The sequence below is a fragment of the Mustelus asterias genome, chromosome 29 (assembly GCF_964213995.1).
Source record: "Mustelus asterias chromosome 29, sMusAst1.hap1.1, whole genome shotgun sequence".
NCBI lineage: Eukaryota > Metazoa > Chordata > Chondrichthyes > Carcharhiniformes > Triakidae > Mustelus > Mustelus asterias.
Window position 1 is genome coordinate 12,853,672 of NC_135829.1, and position 12,414 is coordinate 12,866,085.

The 12,414-nt window shown below is 46.2% G+C and overlaps 1 protein-coding gene across 1 annotated transcript in view; it reads left to right on the forward strand.

Annotated features, from left to right (window-relative positions):
* Window positions 1-7,339: 7,339 nt before the first annotated feature.
* Window positions 7,340-12,414, forward strand: part of LOC144480540 (secretory carrier-associated membrane protein 5) — an 81,893-nt gene continuing 76,818 nt past the window's right edge. The window contains exon 1 of the mRNA XM_078200113.1: window positions 7,340-7,401. The gene's annotated coding sequence lies outside the window, so the exon portion shown is untranslated. The remainder of the gene's footprint in view (window positions 7,402-12,414) is intronic.

Here is a 12,414-nt window from a genome sequence, read left to right on the forward strand (position 1 = left end):
TTCTCCCCGTGTCTGCGTGGGTTTCCTCCCACAGTCCAAAGATGTGCGTGTTAGGTTGATTGGCCATGCTAAATTGACCCTAATGTCAAGGGGATTAGCAGGGTAAATATGTGGGGTTATGGGAATAGGGTGGGATTGTGGTCGGTGCAGACTCGATGGCCCGAATGGCAGGCATTCTATGAAAGGCTAAGAGGAGATTTGATAGAGATGTTTATAATCATAAGGGGACTTGTAAGAGGAATTTTCTGGGGTGTCCCTCTGGGGGGGTCTTGTACTCAGTTGATCTCAACCAATACAGAGACCATGAAAGACAGCATGTAGTTAAAGAGTGAACAGAAGTTTATTGCTAATGCATGCATCAGGAGAAAAGATAGTCAGCAAGCATTGGCTACTCCGACGTCACAGTCCAAGTGTGAGATTAACATACTCTTCTGAACACTTTGATTGCCCGCCCAACTTGTCACCCAAACTGGAGGGTCCAATTACCATATCACACATTATTAGCTTAGCCAATAACGCTCTACCTGTCAGCAAGATTAGGAGCTCATTAGTCCATGGCACCTGAAAGTTCTTCCCTCATTACTAGGAAACCTAACTATGTAAATCCGGTAGATTCAAGGATATTGTTATCACCTATAAATTTTAATTGGTAAGGCGAGTCAGTTCCTCTGCCTCTGTCCCAGTCCCATTATCATCATAAGAAACTGTATCAACCTCGTTAATCATGAGCTAATGCACTCCCGTACATTCCAAAGCCCTGATTAACTTGCAGCTGCCTCACTCAAGCTGATAAGGAGAATTACTCTTTCTATACCCCATTGTCTCAAAAGAATTTGGTCTGTCTATTACTAATTCTCATCAACTGCTGAGCAGTTAGATCACCTGTTGGCCAAGGTTTGGGAGAGGAATGCAGTTTAATTTCATAATACTTGATCAAACTGTGATTATACAGACAATACCTTTGCATATAGTATTTGGCACATGGTGAATCCTTATTCTATATATAAGGCACTTGAAATCTTTACCTTAACTTGGTCTACTTATAGTAAATTTAAAACAAAGGGCTTTTATACTATAAGTTTTATATTATCCTCCTTCAGGGCTGGAACGAGTAGATAGGAAGAAACTGATCTTGCTTGTAAAAATATCAAGAATGAGAGGGCACAGATTTCAAGCTATTTGCAAAAGAAGAAAATGTGATGCGAGAAAAAACTTTTTCACACAGCGAGCGGTTGGGGTCTGGAATGCACTGCCTGGAAGTGTGGTGGAGACAGATTCAATCAAAACTTTCAAGAGGGCATTGGATGATTATTTGAAAAGAAGCAACGTGCAGGGGTACGGGGAAAAGGCAGAGAATTGGCGCTAAGCCAAGCAAGAAAATGCTTATGTGGCGGCGAGCTAGTGTCAAAACAATGGGCCAAATGGCCTCCTTCTGCATAGAGCATAAGAGCAAAAGTTTATTTATTTAGCGTCACATGTAGGCTTAAATTAACACTGCAATGAAATTACTGTGAAAATCCCCCAGTCTCCACACTCAGGCACCTGTTTGGGTACACCGAGGGAGAATTTCGCACGGCCAATGTACCTAACCAGCTCCGCACAGTGACCCAAGCCGGGAATCGAAACAGGGTCCCTGGCGCTGCGAGGCAGCAGTGCTAACCATTGTGTTGTGATGGAGCTGTATTAAATGCTCATTCGGCCAAAAACCTAACGGTGTGCAGTTGCGGTCGCCACACTATATGAAGGGTGTGGTTGCACGAGGGAGGTTGCAGAGAAGATTCACCAGGATGTTGCCTGGGCTGGAGCGTTTCAGCTATGAAGAGAGGCTGGTGAGGCTGGGGTTGTTTTCCTTAGAGCAGAGAAGGCTGAGGGGTTGAGATGTACAAAATTATGAGGGATGTAGATATGGTAGATAAGAAGGAACTTTTCCCCTTAGCAGAGGGGTCAATAACCAGGGGGAATAGAGAGAGGTAAGGGCCAGGAAATTTAGAGGGGATTTGAGAAAAAAACTTTTTTAACCCAGAAGGTGGTGGGAATCTAGAACTTACTGCCTGAAAGGGTGGTAGAGGTGGGAACCCTCACAACAGCTGCACGGCGGCGCAGTGGTTAGCACTGCTGCCTCACAGCGCCAGGGGCCCAGGTTCGATTCCGGCCTTGGGTAACTGTCTGTGTGGAGTTTGCACGTTCTCCCCGTGTCTGGATAAAAGGAATTACTGCGGATGCTGGAATCTGAAACGAAAAGAGAAAATGCTGGAAAATCTCAGCAGGTCTGGCAGCATCTGTAAGGAGAGAAAAGAGCTGATGTATCTCTCTATGGACTGCCATTAGCAACCTTTCCAATTGTCTTTGTGGCAATGACTCATCTTTCATTCTCTCATACTGCAGTATAAATATCTCCCACTTTCTGTGCCTTTTAGCTTTGACAAAGGGTCATCTGGACTCGAAACGTCAGCTCTTTTCTCTCCTGACAGATGCTGCCAGACCGGCTGAGATTTTCCAGCATTTTCTCTTTTGGCTCCCCATGTCTGCGTGGGTTTCCTCCGGGTGCTCCGGTTTCCTCCCACAGTCCAAGAGGTGTAGGTTAGGGGGATTGGTCATGGTAAATGGATAGGGTGGGGGAGAGGGCCTGGGTAAGATGCTCTGTCAAAGAGTTGGTGCAATCTCGATGGGCTGAATGGCCTCCTTCTGCACTGTAGGGATTCTATGATTCAAGAAACATTTAGATGAGCACTTGAAATGGCATGGCATACAGGCTGGAAAATGGGATTAGAATAGATAGGTGCTTGATGGATGGCACAGAAGTGATGGGCCAAAGGGCCTCTTTTCGTGCTGTAAAACACTATGATTCTGACTTGCTGATTCTCTTGGCATTGGCATTTGGCTGGATGGTGGTGGAGAGTTAAATCCTTATCATTTAAGCAATAAATGTTGTTTTCTTTGATTTGATTTATTATTTCACATGTATTGGTATATAGTGAAAAGTATTGTTTCTTGTGTGCGAAACAAAGCTTTCTGTACATGGAGAAGGAAAGGAGAGAGTGCAGAATATGGTGTTACAGTTATAGCTAGGGTGCAGAGAAAGATCAACTTAATGCGAGATAGGTCCATTCAAAAGTCTGATGGCAGTAGGGAAGAAGCTGTTCTTGAGTCGGTTGGTACATGATGTCAGACTTTTGTATCTTTTTCCCAATGGAAGAAGGTGGAAGAGAGAATGTCCGGGGTGCATGGGGTCCTTAATTATGCTGGTTGCTTTTCCGAGGCAGCGGGAAGTGTAGACAGAGTCATTGGATGGGAGGCTGGTTTGCGTGATGGACGGGGCTTCGTTCACGACCCTTTGTAGTTTCTTGCGGTCTTGGACAGAAAAGGAGCCATACCAAGCTGTGATACATCCGGGAAAGATGCTTTCTTTGGTGCATCTGTAAAAGTTGGTGAAAGTCTGAGCGGACATGCCAAATTCCCTTAGCCTCTTGAGAAAGTAGGGGTGTTAGTTGGCTTTCTTAACTATAGCGTCTGCATGGAGGGACCAGTACAGGTTGTTGGTGATCTGGACACCTAGAAACCTGAAGCTCTGAGCCATTTCCACTTCATCCCCATTGATGTAGGCAGGGGCATGTTCTCCACTATGCTTCCTGAAGTCGATGACTATTTCCTTCATTTTACTGACATTGAGGGAGAGATTTTTGTCATTGGACCAGTTCACCAGATCCTCTACCTCTTTCCTGTACTCTGTCTCATCGTTGTTTGACATCCGACCCATTACGGTGGTGTCATCAGCAAACTTGAAAATTGAGATGGATGGGACAACATTGCTCTGTTTTTCCTATTGGTTGTGCCTCCTCTAGGACATATCTGCGGCCAACACATGATGTTCCAATATTTGGAAAACATAGAAACATAGAAATAGGTTCATGAGTAGATAATTCGGCCCTTCGAGCCTGCACCATCATTCAATATGATCATGGCTGCACTTTCAGTATCGCACTCCCGCTTTCTCTCCATACCCCTTAATCTCTTTATCCTCACGGGGCACGTCCAGCTCCCTCTTGAACATATCTAACGAACTGGCCCCAAAAGCTTTCTGTGGTAGAGAATTCCACAGGTTCACAGCTCTCTGAGCGAAGAGGTTCTTCCTCATCTCAATCCTGAATGGCTTACCCCTTATTCTTAGACTGTGACCCTCTAGTTCTGGACTTCCCAGACATCTGGAAAATTCTTCCTGCATCTAGCCTGTGCAGTTCCCATCAGGATTTTATGTTTCTATGAGATCCCCCTCTCATTCTTCTAAATTCCAGTGAGTACAAGCCCAGTCGATCTAGTCTTTCGTCATGTGTCATTCCGGGAATCAGTCTGGTGAACATTCGCTGGACTCCCTCAATAGCAAGAATGTCCTTCCTCAGACTAGGAGACCAAAAACCTTCTGCCATTCAGTCAATTACCAATCAATCAGCACTCTCTTCATGTGAAGTACAAATTGTTGCTCGCTTCACAGTTGCTTATTCTTGCAAATTGTCCTGATGAGTGCAGGGGCACAAGCTTCGACAGCATGTACTTTTTCAGCAGTACACATACTTGGAGTTTATTTTTGTAGAGGATTTGTCCAGTACAATATACACTTGCAAAGAGAGTGTTGCCACTGGTTACAAACCTGAGTGACAGGAGCTGGGTGGGGTGAGCTGACTGTAGAAAAAAAGAAACATAGAAAAACTACAGCACAAACAGGCCCTTCGGCCCACAAGTTGTGCCGAACATATCCCTACCTTCTAGACCTACCTATAACCCTCCATCCTATTAAGCTCCATGTACTCATCCAGGAGTCTCTTAAAAGACCCTATTGAGTTCGCCTCCACCACCACTGATCGCAGCCGATTCCACTCACCCACCACCCTGTGTGAGAAAAACTTACCCCTAACATCTCCCCTGTACCTACCCCCCAGCACCTTAAACCTGTGTCCTCTTGTAGCAGACATTTCCACCCTGGGAAAAAGCCTCTGAGAGTCCACCCGATCTATGCCTCTCAACATCTTATACACCTCTATTAGGTCTCCTCTCGCCCTTCGTCTCTCCAAGGAGAAAAGACCAAGCTCCCTCAGCCTATCCTCATAAGGCATGCCACTCAATCCAGGCAACATCCTTGTAAATCTCCTCTGCACCCTTTCAATCTTTTCCACATCCTTCCTATAGTGAGGCGACCAGAACTGAGCACAGTACTCCAAGTGGGGTCTGACGAGGGTCTTATAGCTGCATCATTATCCCCGGACTCCTAAACTCAATCCCTCGACTGATAAAGGCTAGCACACCATGCGCCTTCTTAACCACCTCCTCCATCTGCAGGGCCGATTTTAGAGTCCTATGGACCCGGACCCCAAGGTCCTTCTGATCCTCTACAGTACTAAGAGTCTTTCCCTTTATATTGTACTCCTTCATCCCATTTGACCTACCAAAATGGACCACGACGCATTTATCTGGATTGAAGTCCATCTGCCACTTGTCCGCCCAGTCTTGCATCCTATCTATGTCCCTCTGTAACTTCTGACATCCCTCCAGACTATCCACAACCCCACCAACCTTCGTGTTGTCGGCAAACTTACCAACCCATCCCTCCGTTTCCTCATCCAGGTCATTTATGAAAATGACAAACAGCAAGGGTCCCAGAACAGATCCCTGGGGCACACCACTGGTGACCGACCTCCATTTAGAAAAAGACCCATCTATACCCACTCTCTGCCTCCTTTGGGTAAACACACTAAGAAGTTTAACAACACCAGGTTAAAGTCCAACAGGTTTATTTGGCAGCAAAAGCCACACAAGCTTTCGGAGCTCCAAGCCCCTTCTTCAGGTGAGTGTCCTTTGGGCAAGCCAGTTCTGGATCCACCGGGCAACAGCCCCTTGGATCCCATGCCCTCTCACTTTTTCTAGAAGCCTTGCATGTGGGACCTTATCGAACGCCTTGCTAAAATCCATATAAACCACATCTACCGCCTTCCCTTCGTCAATGTGTTTAGTCACATTTTCGAAGAACTCCACCAGGCTCGTAAGGCTCGTACTTCCTTTCATAATGTCTCCATTTTAACTTTAATCTGGTTGTATGCTTTATGTGCGATGTGAAGAAAAATATTAAATTGCTAACTGATACCAAAGTGGAAATATAATGTGTCCCACTAACATGGCCTTTGAGCTGTTAAATGGCACCTGTAGCTTTTGCATCAAGGTAAATGTAGCCATTTCTTCAAACTTGGGCTGATGCTAAACTCAGTTTTTTTTGTTCAGTTCAACGGTGGAGAAGAGATCTCTTCCTTGTTGCAGATTACTTTTTTTAATGCATCAATAACTGTGTGCACCTCAAATTCTCTTATTTCTGCAGCAAATTCAGGGTCTATAGGCAAAGACTGTTTCCACTAGTTTCCGCTGGTGAATACTGTGGGGATAGTGAGGGGGCGGGGCGTTGTCACTAGCTCCAGTCTGAGTGACAGGTGGTGGTTAAGCCGCCTGAGGGGGTTAGGGGGGCGGGGCATTGCCACTGGCAACCGGTGTGAGTGACAGATGTTGGAGCTGGGGCGAGCTGACTGAGGGCTGGGGGCGGGGCGTTACCACTGGCGACCGGTCTGAGTGCCAGCTGCAGGTGGTTAAGCCGTCTGAGGGGCTAGGGGGCGGGGCGTTGCCACTGGCAACCGGCATGAGTGACAGATGTTGGCGCTGGGGCGAGCTGACTGAGGGCTGGGGGCGGAGCGTTGCTACTGGCAACCGGTGTGAGTGACAGGGACTAGTGCTTGTGTGGGTGGAACGAGGGGAGGCGGGTGGGGGCGTTGCCACTGGCGACTGATTTGAGTGATAGGAGCTGCTAATGTGGAAAGACTGAGGGGGGGGGCGGGACGTTGCTTACAGCGACAGATTTGAGTGGCAGGAGCTGGTGTTGGTGCGAACTGACTGAGGGGCAGGGGCGGGGCGTTGCCACTAGCGACCGGTCCGAGTGCAGGTGCTGGGGTGAGTTCACTGGGGGCGGGGCGTTACTATTGGCGACCTGTGAGTGACAGGAGCTGGTGCGAGCTGATTGCAGGGTGGGGGCGGGGCGTTGTCACTGGCGACCGCTTTGAGTGACAGGGGCTGGTGAGGGTTGACTGAGGGCCGGGGGCGGGGCGTTGCTACTGGCGACCGCTTTGAGTGACAGGAGAGAGAGCTGTCGCGTGAATTGACGGTCGGGAGCCAGTTGGTAACAAGCTGTCGCTCGGAAGAAGGTGAAGGAGCATCTTTGGGCAAGCAGCCGCCGCCCGTCAGACATCAACCCCTTTACCGGGGGGAGGGGAGCTGGGGTGGGCAAGGGGGAAATAAAGAGGGTAAGAATGCAATAAACACATTTCCACCACGCGCAGGGGCCTGAGGGAGACACAGCAGCAACTGTGGACGGTAAGGACAGGCTGGGCCCGGCTCGGCTAGGCCCGGCCACCGGCATTGCAGCAGGGCCACTGTGGGGCTTGGTGCAGCAAAAGCAAGGGTGCAGAGGGCAGCCACTGGGAGGGCAGGTCCACTCACCCACCCACCCAGTGCAAGGGCAGCTGCAAATTGCAAAAACCAGGGCGACCCCTGCATCAACACAAGTGCAGTTAATATCGGCACAAAATGTAGAGGATTGAGGTGAAAATGTTTGCATTTTTAGCAGAAAAGCCCCGCCTGAAACAGGTGGCAACTGGGGCATTCTCCTCAATGCAATTGCAGATTAATGCAATATTCACCTTGTGCATATTTACACCTGGAGAATAATGCAGCCTTCATAATGCATGCTTAATATTGTACGGATTAAACTTCAATTGGATGTGTTTTTATATGTGTGTGTATGTGTATATATATAAATAAATGTGTATTTATACTTGTGTATATTTGTACTTATGCATATGTGGTGTACATTAGATATATCTACTTTAATATGCATATTTGTGTACATTAGAAATGCATTTGCACTTAAATATACATTTGTACTTGCATATTTATGTGTGAATTAGAAATGCGTTTGCACTTATACGTTTGTACTTAAATATGCATATTTATGTGTACGTTAGATATGCATATTTGTACTTAAATATACATATTTGTCCATTTAGATGTACATATTTAAAGTTAGTGTCACAAGTAGGCTTACATTAACATTGCAATGAAGTTGTTGTGAAAATCCCCTAGTTGCCACACTCTGGTGCCTGTTCGGGTACACTGAGGAAGAATTTAGTGTGGCCAATGCAGCTAACCAGTACTTTTATATACATTTGTACTTAAATATGCATATTTATGTGTGCATTAGGGATGCATATTTGTACTTTAAAATGCATTTACTTTAATATGCATATTTATGTGTGAATATACATACATACTTGCACTTGAATATACATACATACTTGCACTTGAATATACATACATACATACTTGCACTTGAATATACATACATGCACTTGAATATACATACATACATACATGCACTTGAATATACATACATACTTGCACTTGAATATACATACATACATACTTGCACTTGAATATACATACATACTTGCACTTGAATATACATACATACATACTTGCACTTGAATATACATACATACATACTTGCACTTGAATATACATACATACATACTTGCACTTTAAATGCATATTTATGTGTACATTAGATATGCATATTTGTACTTAAATATACATATTTGTCCATTTAGATGTACATATTTAAAGTTAGTGTCACAAGTAGGCTTACATTAACATTGCAATGAAGTTGTTGTGAAAATCCCCTAGTTGCCACACTCTGGTGCCTGTTCGGGTACACCGAGGATGAATTTAGTGTGGCCAATGCAGCTAACCAGTACTTTTATATACATTTGTACTTAAATATGCATATTTATGTGTGCATTAGGGATGCATATTTGTACTTAAATATAAATAGTTATGTGTACATTTCTTATACATTTGTATGTGGGTACATTTGCACTTTATTCTTTTCCTTCATTCATTTGTGGGATATGGGTGTCACAGGCTGGGCCACCATTTATTGCCTGTCCCTAATTAACAAGGTTACAGTGAGCTGCCTTAAATCACTGCAGTCCATGTAGGAACACCAACAGTGCTGTTTGGGGAGGGAGTTCCAGGATTGTGACCCATGATAGTGAGGGAATGGTGATATATTTCCAAGTCAGGGTGGTGAGTGACTTTGGAGAGGAACTTGCAGGTGGTGGTGTTCCCATGTGTCTGCTGCCCTTGTCCTTCTAGATGTTAGTGGTCTTTGTTTTGGAAGGTGCTGTCAGAGAAGTCTTGGTGAGTTCCTGCAGTGCAATTTGGAGATGGTGCACACTGCCACTGTTCATTGGTTGTGGAGGAAGTGAATGTTTGTGAATGGGGCGCTGATCATGTGGGGTCCTGGATGGTGTCAAGCTTCTTGTATATTATTGGAGCTGCACTCATCCAAGCAAGTTGAGAGTGTTCTACACTCCTAACTTTGATTTGATTTGACACTCCTAACTTGTGCCTTTATAGATGATGGGCAAGCTTTGGGACGTCAGGAAGCAAGTTACACACTGCAGGATTCCGAGCTTCTGACCTGCTCTTGTATTTATATGGCTAGTCCAATAAAGTTTCGGGTCAGTGGTAACCCCCATGATGTTGATCATGGGGGATTCAACAATGGTAATGCTATTGAATGTCAAGAGGTGATGGTTAGATTGTCTTTTGTTGGAGATGATCATTGCCTGAGCTTACGTAGCGCAAATATTACTTTCCACTTGTCAGCCCAAGCCTGGATATTGTCCAGGCCTTGCTGCATTTGGACATGGATTGTTTCAGTATCTGAGGAGTCGCGAATGGGGCTGAGCATTGTGCAAACATCCCCATTTCTGACCTTGTAATGGAAGGCAGGACATTGAAGAAGCAGCTGAAGATGGTTGGGCCGAGGACATGACACTGCGGAACTCCTGCAGTGATGTCGTGGAGCTGAGATGATAGTCCTTCAACAATCACAACCATCTTTCTTTGTGCTAGGTATGCCTCCAGTTTTGCTAGGGCTCCTTGATGCCACATGTGGTCAAATGCTGCCTTGATGTCGAGCGGTCTCTCTCACCTCTGGTGTCCAGCTGTTTTGCCCATGTTTGAACCAAGAACCAAGGGCGGCACGGTAGCACAGTGGTTAGCACTGCTGCTTCACAGCTCCAGGGACCTGGGTTTGATTCCCGGCTTGGGTCACTGTCTGTGTGGAGTTTGCACATTCTCCTCGTGTCTGCGTGGGTTTCCTCCAGGTGCTCCGGTTTCCTCCCACAGTCCAAAGATGTGCGGGTTAGGTTGATTGGCCATGCTAAAATTGCCCTTAGTGTCCTGAGATGCGTAGGTTAGAGGGATTAGTGGATAGATATGGGGGTAGGGCTTGGGTGGGATTGTGGTCGGTGCAGACTCGATGGGCCAAATGGCCTCTTTCTGCACTGTAGGGTTTCTATGATTCTATGATTCTAAGACTTCATTGAGGTCAGGAGCTGAGTTACCTTGGTGGAACCTAAACTGAGTGTCACTGAGCACATTATTGTTCAGCAAGTTTTTTTTTCTTCATTCGTGGGACATGGGCGTCGCTGGCTGACCAGCATTTATTGCCCATCCCTAGCTGCCCTTGTTCAGAGGGCAGTTGAGAGTCAAGCACATTGCTTTGACTCTGGAGTCACATGTAGGCCAGACCGGGTAAAGATGGCAGATTTCCGCCGTCCACTAGATAACACTGTTGATGACCCCTTCCATTACTTTACTGATGATCGAGAGTGGACCAACAGGTAATTGGTCAGGTTGGATTTGTCCTGCTTTTTGTGTGCAGGACATACCTGAGCAATTTTCCACATTGTTGGGTAGATGCTAGTGTTGTAGCTGTACAGGAACAGTTTGGCTGGGGATTGCAGCAGGTTCTGGAGCACAAGTCTTCAGTGCTATTGCTGGAATATTGTCAGTGCCCGTAGCATCTGCACTATTCAGTGCCTTTGGCTGTTCCTTGATATCACGTGGAGTGAATCGAATTGGCTGAAAACTGGTCTCTGAGAGGCTGGGAACTAGAGGGGATGCCAAGATGGATCATCCACTCGGCACTTCTGGCTGAAGATTGTTGCAAATGCTTCAGCCTTATCTTTTGCACTGATGTCCTGGGCTTTCCCATCTACGAGGATGGGGAAATTTGTGGAGTAGTCCCCTCCAGTGACAAGTTTAATTGTCCACCACCATTCATGACTGAGAAGTGTAAAGGAAGTGCGAGACCTTTGAATGAATGTCCACAGATCCTAATCCTGAAAGTAGCAGGACAGGTATGGTATGGTACAGTTGGGCGGCATTGTAGCACAGTGGTTAGCACTGCTGCCTCACAGCCATGATGTGGAGATGCCGGCATTGGACTGGGGTAAACACAATAAGAAGTCTCACAACACCAGATTAAAGTCCAACAAGTTTATTTGGTAGCACAAGCCACTAGCTTTTGGAGTGCTGCTCCTTCATCGGGTGAGTGGGATTTCAGCACCAGGGACCCGGGTTCGATTCCCGGCTTGGGTTGCTGTCTGTGTGGAGTCTGCACGTTCTCCCCGTGTCTGCGTGGGTTTCCTCCCACATTCTGAAAGATGTGCTGGTTAGGTGCATTGACCCGAACAGGCGCCGGAGTGTGGCGACTAGGGGAATTTCACAGTAACTTCAGTGCAGTGTTACTGTAAGCCTTACTTGTGACTAGTAAATAAACTTAATAAAAAAAGGCTTTAAAGGTTGATAAGTGTCTACAAAGGCAAATGGAATCCTTTCATTTGTTAGCCGAGGGATAGAATATAAGAGCAAGGAGGTTATGCTAGGACTATATGAAAAAGTGTTCAAGCCCACAACTTGGGCAGTGTGTGCATTTCTGGTGATGTCATTACAGAAAGGATGCACTACAGAGGTCACGAGGAGATTTCAGAGGACATTGCCAAGTCTGACAAAATTGCAGCTGTGAGGAAAGTTTGGATAGGTTGGGATTGTTCTTGGAGCACAGAAGGCCAAGGGGAGATGTGATTGAGATGTACGAAACTGTGAGGGGCCTGGATAGAGTGGATATGGAAAGGGCCTATTTACTTGAGCAGAGGGGTCAGTCCTGAGGGGGGCATAGATTTAAGGTAATGGGTAGAAGGATTAGAGGGGTGATGAGGAAAAAAAGTTTCACCCCGGGGGAGGGTTGTGGGGACTGGAACTCTGCCTGAAAGGATAGTAGAGGCAGAAATTCTCAGTGCATTTAAAAGATGTCTGGGTACGCACTTCCAGTGCCATAACCTGCAGATGTGGGAAAGTGAGGTTAGGCGGGGTGACTTGTCCAGCACAGACACAATGGGCCAAGTGGCCTCATTCTGTGCCCTTAACTTTCTCTGATTCTATAATTTTAGGATTAACTCTACGTCTCTCTCCATA